The sequence below is a fragment of the Pleurodeles waltl genome, chromosome 4_1 (assembly GCF_031143425.1).
Source record: "Pleurodeles waltl isolate 20211129_DDA chromosome 4_1, aPleWal1.hap1.20221129, whole genome shotgun sequence".
In the NCBI taxonomy this organism is placed as follows: Eukaryota; Metazoa; Chordata; class Amphibia; order Caudata; family Salamandridae; genus Pleurodeles; species Pleurodeles waltl.
The window spans coordinates 344,862,296-344,887,774 of record NC_090442.1 but is presented as its reverse complement, the minus strand read 5'-3'; positions in this window follow the sequence as shown (position 1 = coordinate 344,887,774).

The following is a 25,479-nucleotide window of genomic DNA, read 5'->3' as shown; positions in this document are numbered from 1 at the left end:
GAAGTCAGAAGTGAGTCCCAAACAAGTAGGGTATTAGCTTCTTCAGTGCCCAGACCACAGCAAATGCTTCACGTTCTACGGCACTCCACCTACGTTCCCTGGGTAGCAACCTCCTGCTAATGAAGGCTACGGGTTGATCTAGGCCCTCTTCATTAAGCTGTGAGAGTATTTCTCCAATACCATGCTCTGAGGCGTCTATTTGCACAACAACCTCCTTGGAGTAGTCAGGTGCCTTCAGCACAGGTGCTGTGCACATGGCAGCCTTCAGGGCATCAAAAGCGTTCTGGCAAGCCTCTGTCCAGATCACTTTCCTGGGTTGCTTCTTAGAAGTAAACTCGGTTAAGGTGGTAACAATGGTACCATATCCCTTAACAAACCTCCTGTAATATCCTGTGAGACCTAAAAAGGCTCTCACTTCAGTCTGGGTCTTGGGAGGCTCTCAAGCCAGAATTGTGTAAATCTTAATCTGTGGTGGGGCCACCTGGCCACTCCCCACCTAATGTCCTAAGTACACCACAGAGCCCTGCCCTATTTGGCACTTTCTTGCCTTAATAGTGAGGCCTGCCTTCTGTGGGCCTCTAACACTCTCCAGAGGTGTTGCAGGTGTTTCTCCCATTTGGAACTAAACACAGAAATGTCATCCAGGTAGGCAGCACTGAACTCTTCCAGCCCATCCAACACCTGGTTGACCAACCTCTGAAAGGTGGCAGGGGCATTCTTTATCCCAAATGGCATCACTTTAAATTGAAAGTGTCCATCTGGGGTAGAGAATGCTGACCTCTCCTTGGCCCCCTCAGTTAAGGCAATCTGCCAGTACCTAGATGTTAAATCAAATGTACTGAGGTACTTGGCAGCTCCTGACTGGTCGATGAGCTCATCAGCTCGTGGGATGGGATGTGCGTCAGTCTTGCTGACTGCAGTGAGTCCCCGGTAGTCCACACAGAACCTGAGTTCTGGAGTGCCACCAAGTGCAGCAGCCTTTGGGACCAATACCACTGGGCTGGCCCAAGTACTGCTGGAGTGCTCAATAACCCCTAGGGCAAGCATTTTGGATACCTCATTCATAATGCATGCCAAGACTCTGTCAGCCACCCTGTAAACCTTCTGTTTAATGGGTGCACTGTCCCCAGTGTCCACATCATGTGTGCAAAGTGTGTGACTCCGGGGATCAGGGAAAACAGTGAGGAAAACTGTCCCAACACATGGCAACAGTCACCTGGCTGCCCCTCAGTCAGGAAGGGGGAGAGGATCACTCCCTTCACTGACCCATACTTTTCTCCTGCAAACAGGAGGTCAGGAAGAGGCTTACTCTCCTCCCCTACCCAATCATCTGTTGCAAGGAGCATTGACAGCTCAGTCCGCTCAAAGTGTGGCTTGAGGCTGGTGACATGCAGGACACTTAAAGGGTTCCTTGGAGATCGCAAGTCCACCAGATAGGTGATTTAGCTCTTGTACTCCACCACTTCAAATGGACCAGTCCACTTATCCTGGGGTGCCCTAGGCTCTACTGGTGCCAACACCCACACTTTTTGTCCTGGTTGAAACTCGACCAGAGTGGCATTCTGGTCATGCCAGTATTTCATGTCCTCCTGGCTTGCTTCCAGGTTCTCCTGATCGAGACTCCTGAAGCGGGCACTCTGGTTTCTCAGAACCAGCATGTAACTGAATACATGCTGGGGGGGTTTACTAGGAGCTCTCTCCAAAGCTTCCTTAACCAGACTCAAAGGTCCCTTCACAGGGTGGCCATAAATCAGCTCAAAGGGGCTAAACCCAATTCCCTTTTGAGGCACCTCCCTGTAGACGAACAAAAGGCATGGCAAGAGGACGTCCCACTTCTGCCTCAATGCCTCTGACAGGCCCATGATCATGCCTTTTAAGGTGCGTTTGAATGACTCAACCAGACCAGTACTTTGGGGGTGGTAAGGGGTGGTGAACTTGTAGGTTACCCCACACTCCTTCCACAGAGACTTCACATACGTTGATATGAAGTTGGTACCCCTATCAGATACCCCTTCCTTGGGGAACCCCATGCAAGTAAAAACCCCCATCAAAGCGCGACCCACCACAGGGGAAGTGAATTATCTCAAAGGGATGGCTTCTGGGAACCGGGTGCCATTGTCCACCAAGACCAGGAAAACCTGTTGCCCATGGCTGTCTTGGGATCCAGAGGCCCCACAATGTCAATACCTACCCTCTCAAAGGGAGAACTGACAACAGGTAAAGGTTGGAGGGGAGACTTACATTTCCCCCCACTCTTGCCACTTGCCTGGCAAGTCTGACAAGACCTGCAATGTGCACCTGAGTGCCTATGCATTAGGGGCCAGTAAAAGTGAGTGACAAGCCTCTCAAAGGTCTTTTCCTGCCCCAAATGTCAAGCTAAAGGCACATCATGAGCCAAACCCAGTAGGAAGGCCCTGAAGCACTGGGGTACCAACAGCACACGGGCTGACCCAGGCTCAGGAACCTAAGGCTCACTATATAGGAGGTTATCCTCCCAATAAATCAGGTGTGATCCTGGCTCCTTTCCAGCACCTGGTCTGCAGCCTGCTGCCGCAAACCCTCCAGAGTGGGACATGTCTTCTGTGCTGCACAGAATGCTTCCCTGGTGGGCCCCCTTTCCTGTTGCCACTGCGACAGCTCAGGGACCTCCCCCAGTTCAGACACCTGTTCCCCAGTAGGCTCCGGAGCGTCACCCTCAGGCTCTGCCTCCTCCCGGACCGTGGAAACTTCTGGGGGCGGTTTCCCGTGCCCACTGCCTTTCCTCTTCTTGGCGGTCCCCTGGGTCACTGTTTCAGGCTCCAGCAGCTCTTGATTACCCTGAAGGGCTGCCATTGACCGGGTGGATACGCATACCCAGCTAGGCAGGCCCAACATCTCCAAATGCGACCTGTGTTCCACCTCCTTCCAACGGGAATCGTCCAGGTCATTGCCTAGCAAACAATCAACAGACATGGTTGGACTCACAGCTAGCTTCAAGGAACCTGAGACAATCCCCCCCATTCAAAGGGGAACCTACAAAACTCTGCACAGGCGCTCTGAGTTGTCCACTGCAACTACTTGGTGAAGTACCCGGGGATCAATCTGCTCTTCAGACACCAGCTGACTCCTCACTGTAGTCACACTGGCTCCTGTGTCTCTAAGAGCCTCCACCCTCTGTCCATTAATGGTCATCCACTGCCAGTATTTCTTAGTGTTTTCAGGCACTAGGGTTCCCTGGACCATCTCACTGTCCCTTAATGAAACAAGGGTCATCTCAGCTGGTTCCCACCCACCTGAAACCAACTCCTCCCCAAGCGTTATACTGGCCAACCCCTGGGACGGCGCTCCACTGGGTGCCGGTGTACTTTTGGGGCATTTGGGGTCCCCCCTCTCATGACCCACCTGGTCACATGCATAGCACTTACGTATGGGACCACCTGCCATTGGCTTCCCTTTGGAGAACCATGGCTTCTTTTCACTGGGGGGGTTGGGAATCCTTACCCTTGGAATCAGTCTGGGGCCCTTTAGAGTTCTCCCCCCTGCCCCCCTTTCTTCTGAGAGGGACCTTCCTCACCCTTGGCATGGTCTCCCCTATACCTCTTTTAGACCCTGTTGCTCTCCCAACGGTCCGCTTCCTGTGCAAGCTTCCTTGGATCAGTCAGCTTGCTGTCCATCAGGTGCTGGCGCAGCTCTGGAACACATAAACTGTACAAGTGCTCCCAAGCAATCAGATTGTAAAGCTCCTCATATGAAGTTACTTTACTGCCCTTCTCCCAACCATCCAATGCCCTGCAATAAGAATCAACACATTCCAACAACGTTTGGGATTCCTTCATCTTGTAGGACCTAAACTTATCCTTGTGCTGCTCAGCGGTAAGAGCATACCTTGTAAGCAAGGCATCCTTCATGTTACAGTAGGTGAGATTCTGAGCATCCCCTAAGGCTGTCAGTGTATCCCTCCCCTCTATCTCAAAGTGCCTCCACAGACCCACCCCCCAATGAGCTTCAGGGACCAGATTCATGTGGAAAGCAGACTCATACCCCTTGAACAGCAAGTATATGTTATCCTCCCTCTTGTAATCCGTCACAAGATCTTTAGGAATATGCACCCTCCTTTCAGGCTGCACTGTGATGTGGCTGCCACCATCCCTACTAGACTGGCTCCTCTGATGCAGCTCTCTCAAACCACGCTCATGAGCCAAAAAAATATTTTTCTCTTCTAGGGCCATCCTCATTTTCTCCAACTCCCGCTGGTGCTCCCTCTCTGCCTGTCTGTCCTGCAATTATTCAGGGGTCAGACCTTTAGGTGAGACACTGCTACCTGCCCTGGAGACCCTCTCCCTGGACATAATAGGCCCACCCACAATATCATTGTGTATGGAACACTCTTCCTCCTCCTTCTCATCTCCCTCATCCTCTGTGTGCCCTTCAGTGCTCATGGCTGTCACCTAGGTTCTCAGCACCTTTAGTAGCTCCTCCTTCTTGGATGAGCTCTTAATGGGACAGGCAAAACTTTTACAGAACTGCCTTAGCTGAGCCTTGGTATAGCTATCCAATTTCTCCAGGTCAAAAGCAGCTCCAACTTTTGCATCTCCAGATTGGGACATGATGAAAAGTCAACAAAAGTGCAAAGTTCCAAAAAGCAGAAAAGTTCCCAAATTAAGTTCAGAAGTCAATCAAAGATTACCATAAAAATGGATGTAGGGAAAAATACAAGCAAAAAGAGAAAAAAAAAAAGATTACCAAACAAGTAGTATGTGGTCACGTAGTGATCTGCACCCCAAATAGTAGTGTGCACTTATTTACTGTATGTCAAGTACAAATACAAGTCCAAATCCCAACCACTGATCACCAATGTTAGAAATGGGGTCTTTGGTTGACAGTCAGGTTACCCCCCTGTTCAAGCAAGGACCCTCTCTCTAGTCAGGGTAAAAGAGAATCACCCTCAGGTAACCCCTTCTTACCCCCTTGGTAGCTTGGCAGAGCAGTAGACTTAACTTCAGAGTGCTAGGTGTAAAGTATTTGTACCAACACACACAGTAACCTATTGAAAACATTACAAAATGACACTTCATAAGTTTAGAAAAATATGAAATATTTATCTAAACAAAACAAGACCAAAATGACAAAAATGCACAATACACAAGTCAAGTTATCAATTAAAATGCAAAAACAGTCTTTTTGTAGTTTAAAACACACACTATCACAGTTAGCGGGAAAATGTACCTTGGAAGCATCAAAAATAACCCCACACGGGCGAGTGTGTGTCAAAAAGGGCTTGCGATGTGTCTATTCCAGTCACAAGCTGGACCTTGCACCGTTTCTCCTTCGTTGGGTCGGGGTGCATCGTTCCTTCTCTCTGCAGGAGAGTGATGCATCGATCCGGTCCGCACTCTCGGGTCCGGGCAGGCCTTGTGTTGTTTTTACACACCCAGCGGTACGTGCGTCAGAAATCCAGCCGCACGATGATTAAAAAAATACGCAGTGTGGGTTTTAATCTCCGAGTATCCATCAGTGATGCTTGTGCATTGTTTGTCCAGCTCTGGCGTCAATTCTTTGGTCGTGTTTTCCATCGAGTGTCGATTTTCAGCTGCAGAGCCGGTGGCGCGTCGTTTCTTCACCTGCAAATCAGAGTCGCATCAATCTTTTCCCCACACAGCACTCTGTGCGTGGATTTCCTCCTCTTAGGCTGCCAGCTTCTCCTTTCAGGGTCCCAGGAACTGAATGGGCACCACATGGCAGAGCAGGAGTCTCTCCAGAGACTCCAGGTGCTGGCAGAGAGAAATCTTTGTTGTCCCTGAGACTTCAAACAACAGGAGACAAGCTCTAAATCAAGCCCTTGGAGATTTCTTCTCAAGATGGAAGGCACACAAAGTTCAGTCTTTGCCCACTTACTCTGGCAGAAGCAGCAGCTGCAGTATAGCTCCACAAAGCACAGTCACAGGCAGGGCAGCTTGTAATAACCTTCACAAGATACACGTTTTTGATGCATTTATTCTGCTCGTACATAAATTCCGACCCCCAGAGGAAACGCGTCAGTTTTTCCCGATCTCCGGCACCGTTTGAACGCGTTCCCCCCGGTTGCCCCAGCAACCTCGTGTGCTCGAGCGCCCGAGTCCTCTAAGACTCGAGCGTCAGCTCACATTAACTATTACATTGAGGTTTTTTTGTTTTTTTTTAAACTAAATAATTCCTTTTACAAACAAACAAAACAACTCCACATAATTATTCAACTGTAAAGATTTGCATTGAGCAAACTCTCACTTAAAGCATATTATGCATATAACTCCTTACACAAACAATTATAACTAACTTAACATGCTTATAGAACAAAAATAATTTTCATTAAACATTTTCTTTACATAAAGCAATCTTATGGATAAAGTTTTTTTTTTTTTTTTTTTTTTTTACCCGCGTTCCACACACACAGACCCATCACACTCTGAGTTTCCAAGGTACTCTCCTTAAACGTAGACTCTTACGCGTTGGCGGTACCTGCGATACCGGTTGCTGGAGAGCATTAGAATCCTGTGACCTTGAATTAGTCCTTAACCCATGGTCAACACAACACTCTTCCAACCCATTCTGAAGTTTAACAACCTTTGACATGTTCCACCATTTGTTTCCATCAACTTTTACTGCATTCCCTTTCACCAACTTCACTCTTATCCGGTCAGAGAATTTCGGATCCCCTTTTTTGACAAAAGTAGGCAGCTTTATAGACACCCAATCTCCTGTTGATAAACCAATTCTCCTAACACCTTTCCGTTTGTCAAAATGCATTTTTTGCACAACCTGTTTTTCTTTCACATTCTGTTGAACAATTTTCGCACACTCTTCCAATCGCATACTTTTGAAAAATCTAGACATCCACCCCGGACACACTTGCATACAAGCCTTCCTTCCCCTTAATGCTTCAAAAGGGGACCGTCCAGTGGTGGAGTGTGGTGTTGTTCTATAAAACCATAGCATTGCCTGGACAGATGTAGTCACCACACATTTGTTTCTCAGTGACCACCTAATGCAGTCACCCAGTACACGATTAAAACGTTCCACCAAACCATTTGTCTGGGGTTGATAAAGTGAACACCTCAAATGTTTAATCGATCCTTCATCCAAAAACACTTTGAATTCATCAGACAAAAATTGTACACCATTGTCTGTAATTATGTCTTCGGGAAAACCCTCTCTCATGAAAACCTCTCTCAAAAACATAACCAACGATCTAGCATTAGGATCCTGAACGAACTTCACGTGTGGCCATTTTGAATAATAGTCAACTACCACGTACGCATACCTGGTACTGCAATTCAAAGCATGAAATGGTCCCACCAAATCCACTCCCAACTTCTTCCAAGGACCAGTAGGACAATCAATTGGAATCATGGGAGGGCTACATGTTCTAAATGACTTATCACTATTATAGCATATGGTGCAATTTTTCACCAAACTGTCAATTTCACTATCCATACATGGCCACCAAAAACGCTCATGCACTCTTTTCTTGGTCATTGTTGCACCTAAATGCCCCTCGTGAGCTTTTTCCTTGATTCTGCATCTCAAATCTTCTGGTGGAATTAATTTGTCATTCCTCAGCAAAATATTGTCCTCAATAGTCAACTCGTCAGCAACTTTCCAAAATGGTTGAACACCATACGTCAATCCCCTTTCATGAGGCCACCCTTCTTTGACATTCTTGATTACCTCACACAAAATTTCTTCTGCATATAATTTCTCTTTCCATACATTTTCTGAACACACACAGACTTGTTCAATTTCCACAGCAGCAATCAAGCAACTCTCATCTGCCCAATTATCATCATCCCCTTCTACAATTTGAGCGGGAAACCGTGATAGATAGTCTACTCTGACATTCTTTCCTCCTTGAATATGAATGACTTCAAAATCATACTGTATCAATCCTGCCGTAAACCTCGCAATTCTGGGTGTACCAGTTTTATTATTTGTGCCATTTAGAATCGACACCAGAGGTTTATGATCTGTCTTCAATATGAAATGTCTGCCCCAAATATAGTTTCTGAATTTCTCAACCGCCCACACACAAGCCAACAATTCCTTTTCAATAACAGAAAAATGAGTTTCCGGTTCCCTTAACGCTCTAGATGCAAACCCAATTGTGTTCTCTTCATCATTCTTCAACTGCGTTAAAACCGCTCCAACCCCTACATTACTTGCATCAACAGTTAAACAACATTGAACCTCTTGATCAAAAGGTTTCAATACCTTAGCACTAACTAATATCTTCTTTATTTCTTCGAATGCCATATCACACTCATTGTCCCAAGCAAAGCATACCTCACTCTTCAAAAGATTTGATATCGGCCTAACTATGCTAGCAAAGTTTGAAACGAATCGAGAGTAAAATTCACACATTCCTAAAAATGACTTCACTCCCCCTTTGTCCTTCGGGGGTGGGGCCTTATTGATGGCTTCTATCAATCCAGGTTTTGGTAAGATTCCCTCCTCCGAAATAACATGACCTAAATACTCTACTGATGGTTTCATAAACAAGCACTTCTCTCTTTTTAGAACAATTCCACAAGATGAAAACTTATCCAACACCTGTCTCAACACTTGCTTATGTTCACGTTGAGTACCTGCATAAATCAGCACATCATCCTGAAACACTAATACATTCAGCACACCTTTCAATATCGAACACATAGGGCCTCATACTGACTTTGGCGGGTGTCGGAGGCCGCCCGCCAAAGTACCGCCGTCAGAATACCGCTGCGCGGTCAAAAGACCGCCACGGTAATTCTGAGTTTCCCGCTGGGCTGGCGGGCGACCGCCAGAAGGCCGCCCGCCAGCCCAGCGGGAAACCCCCTTCCACGAGGATGCCGGCTCCGAATGGAGCCGGCGGAGTGGAAAGGGTGCGACGGGTGCAGTTGCACCCGTCGCGATTTTCAGTGTCTGCTAAGCAGACACTGAAAATCTTGGTGGGGCCCTGTTAGGGGGTCCCTGCAGTGCCCATTCAATTGGCATGGGCACTGCAGGGGCTCCCAGGGGCCCCACGACACCCGTTACCGCCAACCAGGTTCTGGCGGTCAAAACCGCCAGAACCAGGCTGGCGGTTAGGGGGTCGGAATCCCCATGGCGGCGCTGCCTGCAGCGCCGCCATGGAGGATTCCTCAGGCCAGGGGAAAACCGGCAGGAAACCACCGGTTTCCCTTTTCTGACCGAGGCTTTACCGCCGCGGTCAGAATTGGCCTGGATGCACCGCCAGCCTGTTGGCGGTGCATCCGCGGTCCCCGTCCCTGGCGGTCAATGACCGCCAGGGTCGTAATGACCCCCATAATCCTTTGAAAGACTGAAGCTGCCGAGGCTAACCCAAACTGCATGCGACAGTACTGGAACGTCCCAATAGGCGACACATACGCTGTCAAATGTCTTGATTCTGAATCTAACTCAACCTGATGATAAGCACTAGCAAGATCAAGTTTAGTAAATATCTTTGCATTCTTAACCGTAGACAACAATTCATTTATTTTTGGTAATGGATGCGTGTCCACCCAAATCTCTTTGTTCAATGCTCTCAAGTCCACACACACTCTCAACTCTCCGTTTTTTTTTTTTGTAACCACTAAAGGGGAAGTCCATAGCGAAGACTCAACTGGCTCAATAATCCCTTTGTCACGTAAACCAAGAAGCTCTTTTTCTAGTTCCTCTCTGATGCTAAAAGGTACACTCCTAAGTTTATGTTTGACTGGTATGGCATTGTTCTTTACTTTGATTTTGTGCTTGAATCCTTTTATCTTTCCTAAGTCTCCTGAAAAAACCTCGGGATATTCATTTAACTTCTCTTCAACATCATTAACATCCCTAATCACTGTTACCTGATCTTTGGTACCAGGTCGCAAAACCATACCAAAAAGACCTTGATGAAACCAACCCAAGATATTTAAACCTTTCACTGCAACGTAAATTTTTCCTCATATCTTTCTTCCCTTGAACTCCATAATATCCTCAAAATATCCTTGGAGATCTATTCTCCTCCCTTCATAAGAAACAGGAGCTCTATCTGGAGGTAACAAAGTGCGACCTTTCCAATTCTGACTAAACAACTCTTGTGTTATCATTGTAATTCTCGCACCCAAATCCACTAACAGCCGTAAATGTTTATTTCCTACTCTAATGAGGACATACGGATCAATACAGCTCCCGGCATCATCACTCTTCATCATCTTGTCATCAATCACTAACACCATATCTTGAACTTCTCCAATCAAATTTTCAACCAACCCTTCCTTATTCTCAACCACTGACATTACTGCGTTGTTTCTTAAACGTTCACTCTGACACACTTTCGCAAAATGGCCAATTTTTCCACAGTTCCTACATTGAACATTTAAAGCCGGACACGCTCTGGTCCCTTTCACATGTAGGGCATATCCGCACCTAAAGCAAATATTTTTTTGTTTAAAAAAACACTAGAACTATTGTCTCTACTATTCTTGTATCCTTGGTTAGAGGGTTGAATGTTCACTGTTTTGTCCAATTTTCCTTTGTCCATTTTAGTTCGGACCACACCAATTCTTTCCCGACTATCCAAAGATTTCTCTATTTCCTTAGTCGATTTTATTGATGATTCGATGCTCTTGGCAATTTTGATAGATTCAACTAGTTTTGGATTGTCCAAAGATAACAATTTCTGCTTAATTGATCTGTCCAAGCCTTGACAAATGAACTGATCCCTGATCAATTGATCATTCAGTACACCAAACTGGCAGTCAGCTGCCAACAACCTCAGCGCAGAAATGTACGTATCCACATCTTCACCATTTTGCTGAACCCTCTTGAAAAACTTGTGTCTGGACACTACTAAACTTGGCGGAGAATCAAACCTGTTACTCATTTTCTTCACCGCAGATTCATAATCATCCAATTCCTCTTCGTCATTTGGTATATCCGGTAAATGTTTGAAGATAGCTCGACCTTCAAACCCAATAGAATGTAACAATATGCACTTTTTACGCTCAGGTCTAAATCTCCCCGCTCCTATTGCCCCCAAATAAGTTTCAAAAGCATCAAACCAATGCCTCCAGGCAAATTTGTGGTTCACCTGGACTTTCCAAAAACGGGGGTGGAGGATTAACAGCCTGCATAGCGCACAAAATGGCGAATCCAAGACTACGCAATAAACCAAACTATTTTTCGTATATTTACTACAGGTAATAACTTCCAATGATGTTTATGTACATCCTTGTCCTTTAAAACTTAAGTAAAACTGAAAAATACAACACAGTCTTAAAAAAACAATACTCATCCAAAATGGCTGCTGTATATGTCCATCTGAAATAGCAAGTTAGCGTTTCTAGCACAACACTCCCACAGTGCTATTTCCTGTTAAACTTCATTAATCACGCCTCCTGCTGAAAAAAAAAACTTCATACTTGAGGAAGCTTGAACCAGTGGCTCCGAGTCTGCTCCACACGTCTTGGTTAATTTATACCAACTCGAGCCTCAAATGACTGCAGCAGCGTCTGGAATGGGTTCGTCTCCGAGGGTCTCCTCTTCGCCAAAAAGAAGGTATGTAATAACCGTCACAAGATACACGGTTTTGATGCATTCATTCTGCTCGTACAGGATGATAAGCACTAGCAAGATCAAGTTTAGTAAATATCTTTGCATTCTTAACCGTAGACAACAATTCATTTATTTTTGGTAATGGATGCGTGTCCACCCAAATCTCTTTGTTCAATGCTCTCAAGTCCACACACACTCTCAACTCTCCGTTTTTTTTTTTTGTAACCACTAAAGGGGAAGTCCATAGCGAAGACTCAACTGGCTCAATAATCCCTTTGTCACGTAAACCAAGAAGCTCTTTTTCTAGTTCCTCTCTGATGCTAAAAGGTACACTCCTAAGTTTATGTTTGACTGGTATGGCATTGTTCTTTACCTTGATTTTGTGCTTGAATCCTTTTATCTTTCCTAAGTCTCCTGAAAAAACCTTGGGATATTCATTTAACTTCTCTTCAACATCATTAACATCCCTAATCACTGTTACCTGATCTTTGGTACCAGGTCGCAAAACCATACCAAAAAGACCTTGATGAAACCAACCCAAGATATTTAAACCTTTCACTGCAACGTAAATTTTTCCTCATATCTTTCTTCCCTTGAACTCCATAATATCCTCAAAATATCCTTGGAGATCTATTCTCCTCCATTCATAAGAAACAGGAGCTCTATCTGGAGGTAACAAAGTGCGACCTTTCCAATTCTGACTAAACAACTCTTGTGTTATCATTGTAATTCTCGCACCCAAATCCACTAACAGCCGTAAATGTTTATTTCCTACTCTAATGAGGACATACGGATCAATACAGCTCCCGGCATCATCACTCTTCATCATCTTGTCATCAATCACTAACACCATATCTTGAACTTCTCCAATCAAATTTTCAACCAACCCTTCCTTATTCTCAACCACTGACATTACTGCATTGTTTCTTAAACGTTCACTCTGACACACTTTCGCAAAATGGCCAATTTTTCCACAGTTCCTAAATTGAACATTTAAAGCCGGACACGCTCTGGTCCCTTTCACATGTAGGGCATATCCGCACCTAAAGCAAATATTTTTTTGTTTAAAAAAACACTAGAACTATTGTCTCTACTATTCTTGTATCCTTGGTTAGAGGGTTGAATGTTCACTGTTTTGTCCAATTTTCCTTTGTCCATTTTAGTTCGGACCACACCAATTCTTTCCCGACTATCCAAAGATTTCTCTATTTCCTTAGTCGATTTTATTGATGATTCGATGCTCTTGGCAATTTTGATAGATTCAACTAGTTTTGGATTGTCCAAAGATAACAATTTCTGCTTAATTGATCTGTCCAAGCCTTGACAAATGAACTGATCCCTGATCAATTGATCATTCAGTACACCAAACTGGCAGTCAGCTGCCAACAACCTCAGCGCAGAAATGTACGTATCCACATCTTCACCATTTTGCTGAACCCTCTTGAAAAACTTGTGTCTGGACACTACTAAACTTGGCGGAGAATCAAACCTGTTACTCATTTTCTTCACCGCAGATTCATAATCATCCAATTCCTCTTCGTCATTTGGTATATCCGGTAAATGTTTGAAGATAGCTCGACCTTCAAACCCAATAGAATGTAACAATATGCACTTTTTACGCTCAGGTCTAAATCTCCCCGCTCCTATTGCCCCCAAATAAGTTTAAAAAGCATCAAACCAATGCCTCCAGGCAAATTTGTGGTTCACCTGGACTTTCCAAAAACGGGGGTGGAGGATTAACAGCCTGCATAGCGCACAAAATGGCGAATCCAAGACTACGCAATAAACCAAACTATTTTTCGTATATTTACTACAGGTAATAACTTCCAATGATGTTTATGTACATCCTTGTCCTTTAAAACTTAAGTAAAACTGAAAAATACAACACAGTCTTAAAAAAACAATACTCATCCAAAATGGCTGCTGTATATGTCCATCTGAAATAGCAAGTTAGCGTTTCTAGCACAACACTCCCACAGTGCTATTTCCTGTTAAACTTCATTAATCACGCCTCCTGCTGAAAAAAAAAACTTCATACTTGAGGAAGCTTGAACCAGTGGCTCCGAGTCTGCTCCACACGTCTTGGTTAATTTATACCAACTCGAGCCTCAAATGACTGCAGCAGCGTCTGGAATGGGTTCGTCTCCGAGGGTCTCCTCTTCGCCAAAAAGAAGGTATGTAATAACCGTCACAAGATACACGGTTTTGATGCATTCATTCTGCTCGTACATAAATTCCGACCCCCAGAGGAAACGCGTCAGTTTTTCCCGATCTCTGGCACCGTTTGAACGCGTTCCCCCCGGTTGCCCCAGCAACCTCGTGTGCTCGAGCGCCCGAGTCCTCTAAGATCGAGCGTCAGCTCACATTAACTATTACACAGCTCTTCTTCCTCAGCTCTTCAGCTCTTCTCCAGGCAGAGGTTCCTCTTGCTTCCAGAAGTGTTCTAAAGTCTGTGGTTTTGGGGGCCCTTCTTATACCTAATTTCTTCTTTGAAGTAGGCCTACTTCAAAGTAAAGTCTTTTTTTAATGTGAAATCCTGCCTTGCCCAGGCCAGGCCCCAGGCATTCACCAGGAGGTTGGAGACTGCATTGTGTGAAGGCAGGCACAGCCCTATCAGGTGCGAGTGACCACTCCTCCTCTCCCTACTAGCACAGATGGCTCATCAGGTAATGCAGACTACACCCCATCTCCCTTTATGTCACTGTCTAGTGTGAGGTGCAACCAGCCCAACTGTCAAACTGACCCAGACAGGGAATGCACAAACAGGCAGAGTCACAGAAATGGTATAAGCAAGAAAATGCCCACTTTCTAAAAGTGGCATTTTCAAACACACAATCTTAAAATCAACTTTACTAAAAGGTGTATTTTTAAATTGTGAGCTCAGAGACCCCAAACTCCACATGTCTACACGCTCCCAAAGGGAATCTACACTCTAATCAGATTTAAAGATAGCCCCCATGTTAACCTATGAGAGGGACAGGCCTTGCAACAGTGAAAAATGAATTTAGCAATATTTGACTGTTAGGACACATAAAACACATTACCGTAGGCCTGATTACGACTTCGGCGGAGAGGGTTAATTTGTCCCAAATGTGACGGATATCCCGCCTGCCGAATTATGAGTCCGTTATATCCTATGGAACTCGTAATAGGGCCAGCGGGATATCCGTCATATTTAGGATGGATTAACCCTCTCCGCCGAAGTCGTAATCAGGCCCTATATGTCCTACCTTAACCATACACTGCACCCTGCCCTTTGGGTTACGTAGGGCCTACCTTAGGGGTGTCTTACATGTAAGAAAAGGGTAGGTTCAGGCCTGGCAAGTGGGTACCCTTGCCAAGTCGAATTTACAGTTAAAACTGCACACATAGACACTGCAGTGGCAGGTCTGAGACATGATTACAGAGCTACTTATGTGGGTGGCACAACCAGTGCTGCAGGCCCACAAGTAACATTTGATTTACAGGCCCTGGGCACCTCTAGTGCACTGTACTAGTGGCTTACTAATGAATCAAATATGCCAATCATGGAAAAGCCAATTACATACACATTTTGTAAAGGAGCACTTGCACTTTAGAACTGGTTAGCAGTGGTAAAGTGCCCAGAGTAACAAAAATGGCAAAATCAGAGTCCAGCACACATCAACAACCTGGGGAACAGAGGCACAAAGTTAAGGGCGACCACGCCAAGGATAAAAAGTCTAACAATTGTGATTACCATATTTTATCTCATAAGGGTAATTCACATTCTGGAAAATGTATGTTTTTCAAGTTTGGTGTCGCTGGACAATTTAAAATCACAACCTATGGTGAAGTCGAATTTTAAAGTGCAGTCCTGAAAATTCCACTTGTAGAAAATTGACATTTTCTTACTTAATACATTTGGTGCCTACTGCCTGTCTCTGAATACATGTCTGAATATATGTCTGAGGTGGGTGACAGCTGGGCTTGTGCATTCCATATAGACAGCCAAACACAAAGGGAGCTCAGGTGTCACTGATGGGCCAGCCACAACCTGATAGGCCATCCTTGGCAGGATGGGAGGGAAGAGCTGACACTTACACCTGAATAGGTGGTGTCCTGCTCCCCACACAAAGGGCTGCATACCCCCCTATAATGCGTCTGGAGCCAGGGCAGGAATGAAGGATCTCTGTGCACTTCAAAGACCTTTCTTTTCAGTCTCCCACATTTCAAAGGCACAACTTGGTCTAAGTACTGGACCTCTGACACCACTAATTTGCTACACTTCTGGACCTGTGGATACTCTGCCAAGAAGAAGGACTGCTGTGCTGCCACAAGGAATGCCACTCTGCTGAGCTGCTAACCTGCTGGATTCCTGCTTTGCTGTGCTGACCTGCTGCCTGCTGCCCTTTTACGTGCGAGTGAGAAGGACTGGATCTGCATCTCTACCACCCAGAACAAAACATGATTCCATGGGCCAGCTGAATAGTCTTCTTTTTTCTGAAGTCTCAGGGACACAAAAGACTTCAACTCAACCTGCTTCAGCACCTAGACTCTGTAAACTGTAAGTCTTGTGCTGCCAAGTGGTGCCAATCCAATCCCGGGCCCTTGGGAGTGGGCATAAAGTGCTGCTTCAACCAGAAACCATGCATCCTCATGGTAACTGGTGCATCTTTGCCTTTGTGTGAGTCAAAACTAACACAACCCTTGCTGTTGTGTGGAGCAGACCTAGCGCATCACCATCTAAACCAGTGCATCACTGTCAAAACTGATGAATTGCCTACTACAGTAGCAGCAGCCTTTCATCACATTTGGAACCAGCGCATCACACTCGGAACTGAAGCATCACTGCAGTTGCGTGGTGAAAAATCTGTGAATATCATCCATGGTGTGTCTCAACACCAACACATCCCGGATCAATGTACTTTGGCTCAGCGGGCTGTGTCTCCATCGCTGTAGGCCTGAACTTTTGGCTTGACAAGCATGACGAGATTTACCATTTAAATTCTTATTGCACCTAAGCACTATTTTACATTTAGGGCTTCATTACGAGTTTGCCAGTCTCACCACCAGACCACCATGGTGGCAGCCGCCAAAAGACCCCCAGCCCATCAAACAACCACCGAACCTATTAGGACTCACAAATTACAATAACATTTCTTCCATGGCAGACAACTAATGGCGGTGTGAATCACGGTTATCAACGGTCACCTCAGTATAACACAGCACCACATTGGTTCGATTCAAAATCCACAAAGCTGACACACATGTAAGACACCTACAAACTGCACTATAAAACACACCACAATCCTTTGCATCAACAACATCACACATAGAAGCCAGAGCCGAAAAGCAGAGACACACAGTACCATACATTAGGCCCCCCTCCACACTTCACATAGCATTCATCCCATAATCGCACAACACACCTTCCACACAAAATAGTTCCTCTACACATCACACACCAACCGTCGCCCCCTCACAATACAACACCCACACCTCGTCATCCGTCACCACAGAAACATTCCCGTTTCACTAATGATGAGGTAAGGGTCATGGTGGATGAACTTATCAGAGAAAAGCCACACTTATTTGGAGCCCATGTCCAGAAAACTTCTATTGCTCGGAAAATGGAAATGTGAAAAAAAATAGTGGAGGGTGAATTCCATAGGCAGCTATCCACGCAAGAGGGAGGATATCAGGAAGAGGTGGAATGACCTCAGGGGGAGGTGCATTCTATGGCAGCCAGCTGGACGTCACCAATACTGGTGGTCGTCCCCTACCTCCACCTCTAATGTTCACATCATGGGAGGAGAAGTTCTTGGATATCCTGCATGCTGAGGGCTTGACAGGAATACCTGAGGGAGTTGAGTTGGATAAGTCACAACAACCAAAATGGCACCAAAATATATTGGCATGTATGCTTACTGATCAATGTTTGGCACCTTAACAGCCAAACTACTCACCACCCCTGTGTCTTGCTGTCCAAATACCCCTTTTTGGCATCTCATATGTGAACTTATCCCACCTGGGGGCACAGTATCTGCGAATGGCACACGTAGTACAGGGACTAACAGCACTACAACTCCCAACAGGCACTGTTCCACCATTAGGAAAACCAGAAAGCTAAGAAAACATTGGATGTAAACTGAACAATGGAGCAAACCCACCTGAATGCTCCACAATTATACAGTCTGTGGTACTGACAGCAATGCTATGTGCTTCTGCCAGTACAATGCCACTAATGCACAACAATAACTGTGTCCTCTGCTAAACTCTGCTAAGCTCTCCCTTCTACCTCCCATCAACTATTGAACTGTACTCACCTGGGGGATCTCACATATATGCAGTGTGCTATACTTGGTGTAACCCGAACCATATGGCCTGCTATAATGTTTACTCCTCATCTGGTGGCCAGTCAGTGTCCACATGACATTGTGCAGCTGTCTGTTGACTCAATAATGAAGTACTGCTAACTGTGAGGGGTACCATTAAACAAATGAAGCTGCACAGCCTCCAAGTTTTGAGTCAATGAAACAACATCCAACTGCCAAGATACTCTGATATCCTGTGGCAGAGTAACTTTAATAGGAATTGTTTGTACCCCATATATCAGGTCTCCAGTATTAAAAACAAGTGTCACTGTCATATGAGGGGATCAAGCAGAGCCACTCTGTACATGGCACAAAACATATCTGGCTCTCAAATTTGGTACCACATTTTACATGACAATCTGTGTCTGTCTGTTCTACATCTTGAACAGGTCTACTTGCCACTGGGACCATGAAGAGCACACCAGAAACAGACACTTCCCCTCTGGATGAAGCTCCAGGTCAGGCAAGCACTCCTAGATGTGAGGACAATGAGGGCACCCCTGACCCATCTGGGCTAACTGGTCAGACCACAACTGTTAGACTCACCCTGCCCACATCGACTCTTCCCAACCCTATTGCATCTACATCCCAGGCAGCCAGTCACCCCAATCCGGTGTCCCAAGGACAGTTACAACCATCATGTGTCTCTCAGTACAGGTACTGGAGTCACAACTCGAAAACCCTGACAATGAAGGACCTGGCACCAGTGGCAGTGGGCAAACTGTGCCAAGGGCGCAGGCACATAGGGGTAGGGTACATGGGAGGGACGGTGTGGGCCAGCGGCTTGAGGCTGCTAGGGATACTTCTAGCCAGGACACCATCTCCCAAGTCTTGGGGGCATATCAACAATCCCAAGGCGTGATGGGCCAGGTACTTGCCATGACTGGGGAGATCAAGCAGCTGCAGAGAGACAACCACCAGAAAGTCATGCAACAGTGGGAGACCCTCAATGCCAAAATGGGCTCCCTAAGAAGGGTGCTGAGAGACATCAACACCACCCTGAGCAGGGTATATCCACAACACCATACCCCTTCCATTGTCCAAGTAACACCAGCCCCTTCAACATCTGTGGCAGCCAGTGGAATGGAGGCTCCTCCAGGTGAAGGACATGCCTCAGACACCCCTGCCTCAGTTGCAGAACACCCCCCCCACACACAAGCATTGACGTCGACCCATATAACCAGGAAGTGCAGATGCCAAGACTAAAACTACTACCAGGAAGTGATCTTTAAATAATTGTCTCCCTTTTTTGCCACAGATGCACCCTGTTGACTTTTCTACAAAGACTGTCCAATTTACAGGGATAGCAGGACACCGGACTTTGGACTTCAAATGTTGTGGCAGCTACCTAATAAGAACATCTACCATGACTGAAACCTTCACTGTTTTGACCTTATTTTTTTGCTCACAATCATCCTAATGTCCTGTGCACATGTAAATAAACACAGATAAAACACAAGTATGTTTGAGAGTCATTTGTCATCTCTGTTGAACAATCAACTCTTAAATAGTTTGCATGCAAGTGAATGACTTATATGAAGGAAATTGAGAAGGGCCATGTCACAAGCACTGTCATGCCTGGGTTCAATACAAACACAATGACAGAAGTAGAGAATCATCAATCCCCATTTATTTCACCATGCTGTACATAGGCGGACTAAATATCAGGGATCTCATAGTGAAGTAAGACTTTACACCGTTTTGCATCTGCATAGGTGTCAGTAACTAACATTCCTTAGATCACAGAAGTAAGGCACAAGTCAGACTTTGTCCATCCGAATAGCTAAAAAGATTGTTGGAAATTGTCCTCAGCTAAACCCTTACCAAATACCATAACGATGTCTAACAAATGAACATAACCCATAATACAGACAGAGGTCAGTACAACTGTCCCTAGCCAGGGAACCTTCCACTTATCATGGTCAAGTATCTATAGGCAAGGCATGCTAGTCACCCATGTCAGCCTTGAAACACATGCACAGTGACCTGCAATGAGGTAATACAGGACAGGCACATACCAGTCAAATAGTATCATTACCAAAACAATGAGAAGGTTGAGTGAATTGATTGCACAGGAAGACATGTTCCAAAGACACATGATCACACACATGACACCTTTGGACCAAGATAACATCACAAACAGGTGTATTGTGTAGAACACAACACCCATCCCATTGTCCTGACAGCCAGGGCATGGGACTCATTCACCACCAAAATTATGTCACACAGTACCTGGATCAATCCATGTGCACTTCACATGTCAGACCAGCTAAACCCACCCACCTGTGACACAATTCAGCAATGTCCATGTGAGGATGGCATTGCGAAGGGATTTGGAAGGAAATAGTGGTGAGTTTAGCCAGGTAAAGGCAAACATGACCTAGAAATACATGTTCCACATTCAATTGTTTCTCAGAATGTGCATTATGACCTGCCCTTACAAAGGAGATTATCACGAGAGGCATAACTCCATGTCCTAATTTGCCTAAAAAGCTGAGCTGTATACTGCTAAGCAACACATACCCTGTCTGATGGTCACACAAAGTCCCTTCTCAAATATTCCTGACACCCACACTACCCTACTGTGTCAGTCACCTAACAGATCATCACATACATACACTCAGGTGAAGTACTGATTGATGAGATCTGCCCACATGTCTTCATCTTCATCTTTATCCTCATCATTGTCATCCTCACTTGGCATTTCTGCATTCTCACCCGGTGGAACTGATGGCTCCCTTTCATCTGGGATGTATGGGATCTGACACCTCGGGGCGAGGTAGTGCAGCATGCAGCAGGCCTCATGATCTGACACACTTTGGTGGGTGAGTAGAGGAGGGCTCCACCAAACTTATCAATGCTCTGGAATCTTGCCTTCAGGATCCCAAAAGTCCTCTCCACAACATGCCTTGTCCTTCCATGGGCCTCATGGAAGTGGACTTCCCCGGGCGTGGTTTGGTACCTCACTTGTGTCAACAGTCAGGGTCAGTTTGGGTAGCCAGAGTCCTGCCTGGAGGTACCGGCAGTGCTTTGGAGGTCATCTGTGTGCATCACCACCAAACTCATAATTTGGCAGTCTTCTCTGCCAGCCTGTTGGCAGTCAGAGTGCCACCGCCAACATGGCGGTCACAGGATTGCCAAAATCATAATGAGGCCCTTACTCTTCAAAAAATTGCATCTCAACCTCAACTCATTGGATTTTTATTGTTTTGGTATGATTTCAGTTATTAAATTACACTTTATTTTTTTTAACCTGGTCTGGATTATTTTTGTGCTGTTATGCTGTTATGCTGTTTGAAGTGCTGCACAAATGCTTTACACATTGCCTCATAATTTAAGCCTGACTGCCCTGTACCAAGCTAACAGAGGGTGAGAACTGGTTAATTTGGGGTGTATTTGTGACTTACCCTGACTAGGAATGTGATTCCTGCTTGGACACGGTGCATACCTCTGCCAATCGTAAACCCAATGTCTAACATATATATTACCCTTTGGCAGTTGCCTCTGGGTAGATAGAGGCAGGATTGTGTTCTATAGGAAATGCCTATTTTATGTTGCTAATAACTGTAGCTCTGTTTGATGAATCTCCACTAAGCATTCCAAAAAGTGCTAATTTCTGACTAGTTTGTGCATAGAAAGTTTCAGAAAATCTGTCAAGCAGAGGGCAGAGAAAAGGGGGTGTCTCAAAATGTTTTTCCACACTTATTTTTCTATAGGAACTTTAGATACACCTACCGCCAAAACAGCTAAACAGATTTACACCAAATTTCACAGAATGCTAGATTGTGGTCCAGAAAGAGTGCTTTTTGTGATTTGGTGTAATTTTGTTCGAAAGTTTTTGAGCAATCAATGCTCAAGAATTTTTTATATCTAAGGATTCTGAGCCTTCACAGATCAGACAGATCTCCTGGTGAGATCTGATTGGCTGCCACCACAATAACCAGGAAGCGGTGGCCGCCATCTTACGATTCTAGACTCAGACCTGAGTCCTAAAAAATGCACAAAAAGACATAGGGGCTGCAAAATTTGTAAAAACTTTGGGCTCCCACACCTTTCCAAAAAATCCTCCTGGAGTGGGCCAGGGTCTGAGGGGACAGCACGGATAGTAGTTTAGGGGAGGAAGGCATATGGCCTCCTTCCCAAAGGCCCTAAGAGGTCCCATAGGCCCCATCCCCCAGCGCCAATATGTAATCATAACGGAAAGGGGTGCTCAGACCCTGTCCCCAAGCCTAAAAGGTCTCTGGGGGACCCCCATCCCCGGGGCCAAAATGCTTTATAAAGAGCATGGGTCATTCACCCCCTCACCTAATAAGGCCTTGGGGACCTATCTCCAGGGCCAAGTAATCAATGAAGGGAGAGGGGGTGTCTCCTCCCCCAAGCCTAATTAAGCCCCAGAACCCCATCTCCCAGGTCTAAATTGTAAATAACAAGAGAGGGGGTTGTGCTGCCCCTGAGCCTTAAAACGGTCCCAGGGACCCCATCACCCAGGTCCATGACAGTTTTTAAAACGCCTGGGGACCCATTTCCGGGGCTGTCTCAGTGACTGTGTCCTATGGAGCCAACACCTAAGACACAGAGGTTTCCTCCCTGCACTACCATGGGCCGGGAAAATCATGTTTGCTCTCATCTGGCATTTTTAAATCTCCCACCAAATGGGAGAAAACATGCAAGCCTGATCACAGCCACAGGAGCTTTAAACATGCTCCTGCAGGCTGGGAGCAGACTTCTGTTCTGTTTCCCTGCCCACATTCCTACTAGCAAGGAAACAAAACACATATTGGTCCTGCCCATGTTGTAATTTAATAGCGATTAGATTAAGCATTAGCAGAAGACATCTTGTATTCATGGCAGCCATTTTCTCTGGCATGTGCTCGCCATGTGCTCTGTCCTACCTTTCTGTTAACTACTCTTGAAAATCTGTCTAGTGACAAGTTATATTTAGCATCTCCCACATTTGCACATGCCCAGTAAGATCTGCAGCTGTTAGTAATCAGTAACAGACAGTAATGTGTCAACTAGTCCTTGAAACTGTTATCCCCTCCTACCTGTCGACTGTGCATTTCCATATGACCTTACATGTATGTAAGTCTTGCTTCTATAATTGTACCACCTTCTTTTAGCCCCTGCGTGGGTATAAAAGGACCATGCTCTCTTAGTTCAGTGTGCTACTTCAAACATTACCGAAGGGTGCTGTTTGAACTGTAGTACCACCTCATGAGGTTTAATAAACTTTGTCTTTTATTTCAGTTTCTGTGCCAACTTCTTCCTATATGGTCTGAGGACTTTGTGCAGAGAAGGGCGAACCCCTTGCACTAGTAGGCCTTGCTGAGGCTTACTTCAACAAATTGGCACCCGAACAGGGACTCATCGGTGACTCGGACGCCCGACGGATTGGTTGCGACGAAGGATTGGGATCTCGCTGCGGATGATCAATGCCTGAGGAGACCTGAGTCTTGGCAACCACAGCGTTTTTCCCTTCTTTCTGATTTGACCATCCAGGTGGCGCCGGTCCTCGACTGAGATCCTTTTTGTTCATTCGTCATGCAGTGACCATTTGGTCGATTTTAGAACTTGGCAGTTGGAACTTGGACACCCTGTGATTGGTAAGAGCCGTTTTACGGCAATTGCTGTGGGTTTTGATGCCTCTGTTTGGTAAAGAAGTTTAGTACTACTTACTTTGGCTCTCGTGTTTTGGGTGACTAGTCAATTTGTCTCCTTTGAATTGATATATAAATTGCAATTTATATAGGCAGGTAATGAGGAGAATTTTCTCCAATTTAATTTTGATTTGAACGGCACCTTAAGTGCAACTTTGATTATAATATTACATATTCTGCACTATTTTTGGCATGCCTGTTTTAACGCACTTCGTAGGATGTGTTGCTTTTGTAATGGTACCAATTTGAGACTGGAAGAATCCAACCGGCACCCCCAGAGGGGACGCCAAATAGAGATATGTATGTTAAACATGGTCTTTCTTCTATAATGTACAGCACATTATGGAATAAATACACTAGTGCGGATCCTGAGTTAATTTGGACTATGCATGGGTCATTTGATTTGTGAAAGATTGAGTATGTGGAACAATGTATATGTAAGCGAAGGTCTAGGCAAGATATGTTTTACTGTGTACGAATGTGGGAGAAAGAAGTGCGTGGACGAGTGAAGCGTGAGCAAGCCTTGCTTGAGAAAGAGCAGCGGAAGAATGTATCTGTGAAAGCATTGGAAATGAGAAAGAAAGAAATAAATGACTTAAAGGAGCTAGAAGAGAAAGAACGTAAATTACAGGTAACTGGCCAATACACCATTAGGCAACCTCTCTATCCTATCCTTAATATACCACACAATGATTTTTTGTTACTAGATTGCCCTCCACCTCCGTATGTCGTTCCTTCTGCCCCTCATGAGTTAGCTAAGGTCTCCAGTTCGGAGCAACAGAAGATACGAAACAGTCGCTCTATGTTGCCTGCTGACCGTGCGTCTGAGCTTAGATCTATTGTTCGTAAAACAATTTGTAGCGTTGTCTCTGCTCCTGAACTTTTAGACAACATGCAAAGGTGGACGGAAAAGGAGCAGCTATATTTACTGAGGCATTTGGCACAGAAGTTATTGAACTATATAGGAAATATTCTGATGAGTTAGAGCCCGATGATGTAGCAGCTGATCATAAGCAAATGCATGATGGTCTTTTTGTTTTCTCCCAGGTGGCTGATGCAATCAGGCGTTTGGTGAAATTATGTGTTGTAGCAGTCCGTTTGCAAGAGGAAAAAAGGGCTGTGGACGTAGTTGCACGGACATCTCAGACCGGCGGGGTGCAAGCTTCCATCTTCGGAACAGATAAGACTATGATAGTTCACGCGAAACCAATGCGGGAGGCCGCGCCTTTGTATGTTCCTCCTAAAGGATTGGGTACAAGTGATGATAAAACTTCTGTTGATGCTAAGGGTTATTTTATTTATAATTGGGTGTATACTCCTTGGAATAGGGCAGATGTAATGGCACTTAAAACAGCATTACCTGACCCGCGGAAAAATCCAGCCGCCTTTTATGAGGAAGTTGAGGGAGCAATTAGTTCTTGTACTATGACTTTGGCTGACATTGATTTATTTTTTGGATTGATATTACCGCCAGATATGTGGAGAACTGTTCGTAAAGTTGATGATCGTGTACTTTTTGGGGCGTCATGGAAAGAATTAGAACAGATGGACGGGGATAGGGAACCTGCGAAAAAAGCCATATCAGTTGATTCTAGATCTTCCCGCAGCCATATTAGTTAAGTTAAAAATGATTATTCCCCCTAAAAAGATAGATTGGACTGTTTTAGCGTCTTGTAAGCAAAAGGCAGATAAATCGGTCTCTGATTTCTTTTCACGCTTTGAAGAAGCATTTCATGATTTTAGCGGCCAGCTATTGTCAGATGATACGGACAGACATTTGTTTGTCGATATATATGTCGCAAATCTGTTACCAGGAATAGCTAGTCGTCTAAAAGCTAGTGAAAGTTCATGGACTACCTCTACTCCGGTTTCTCTTTTGACTATGGCTCAGTATTATGAACAACAGGAATTAGAAGCAAAAGGTAGCGAGGAGAAAAAGATTAAAGAATTAAAGACGAAGG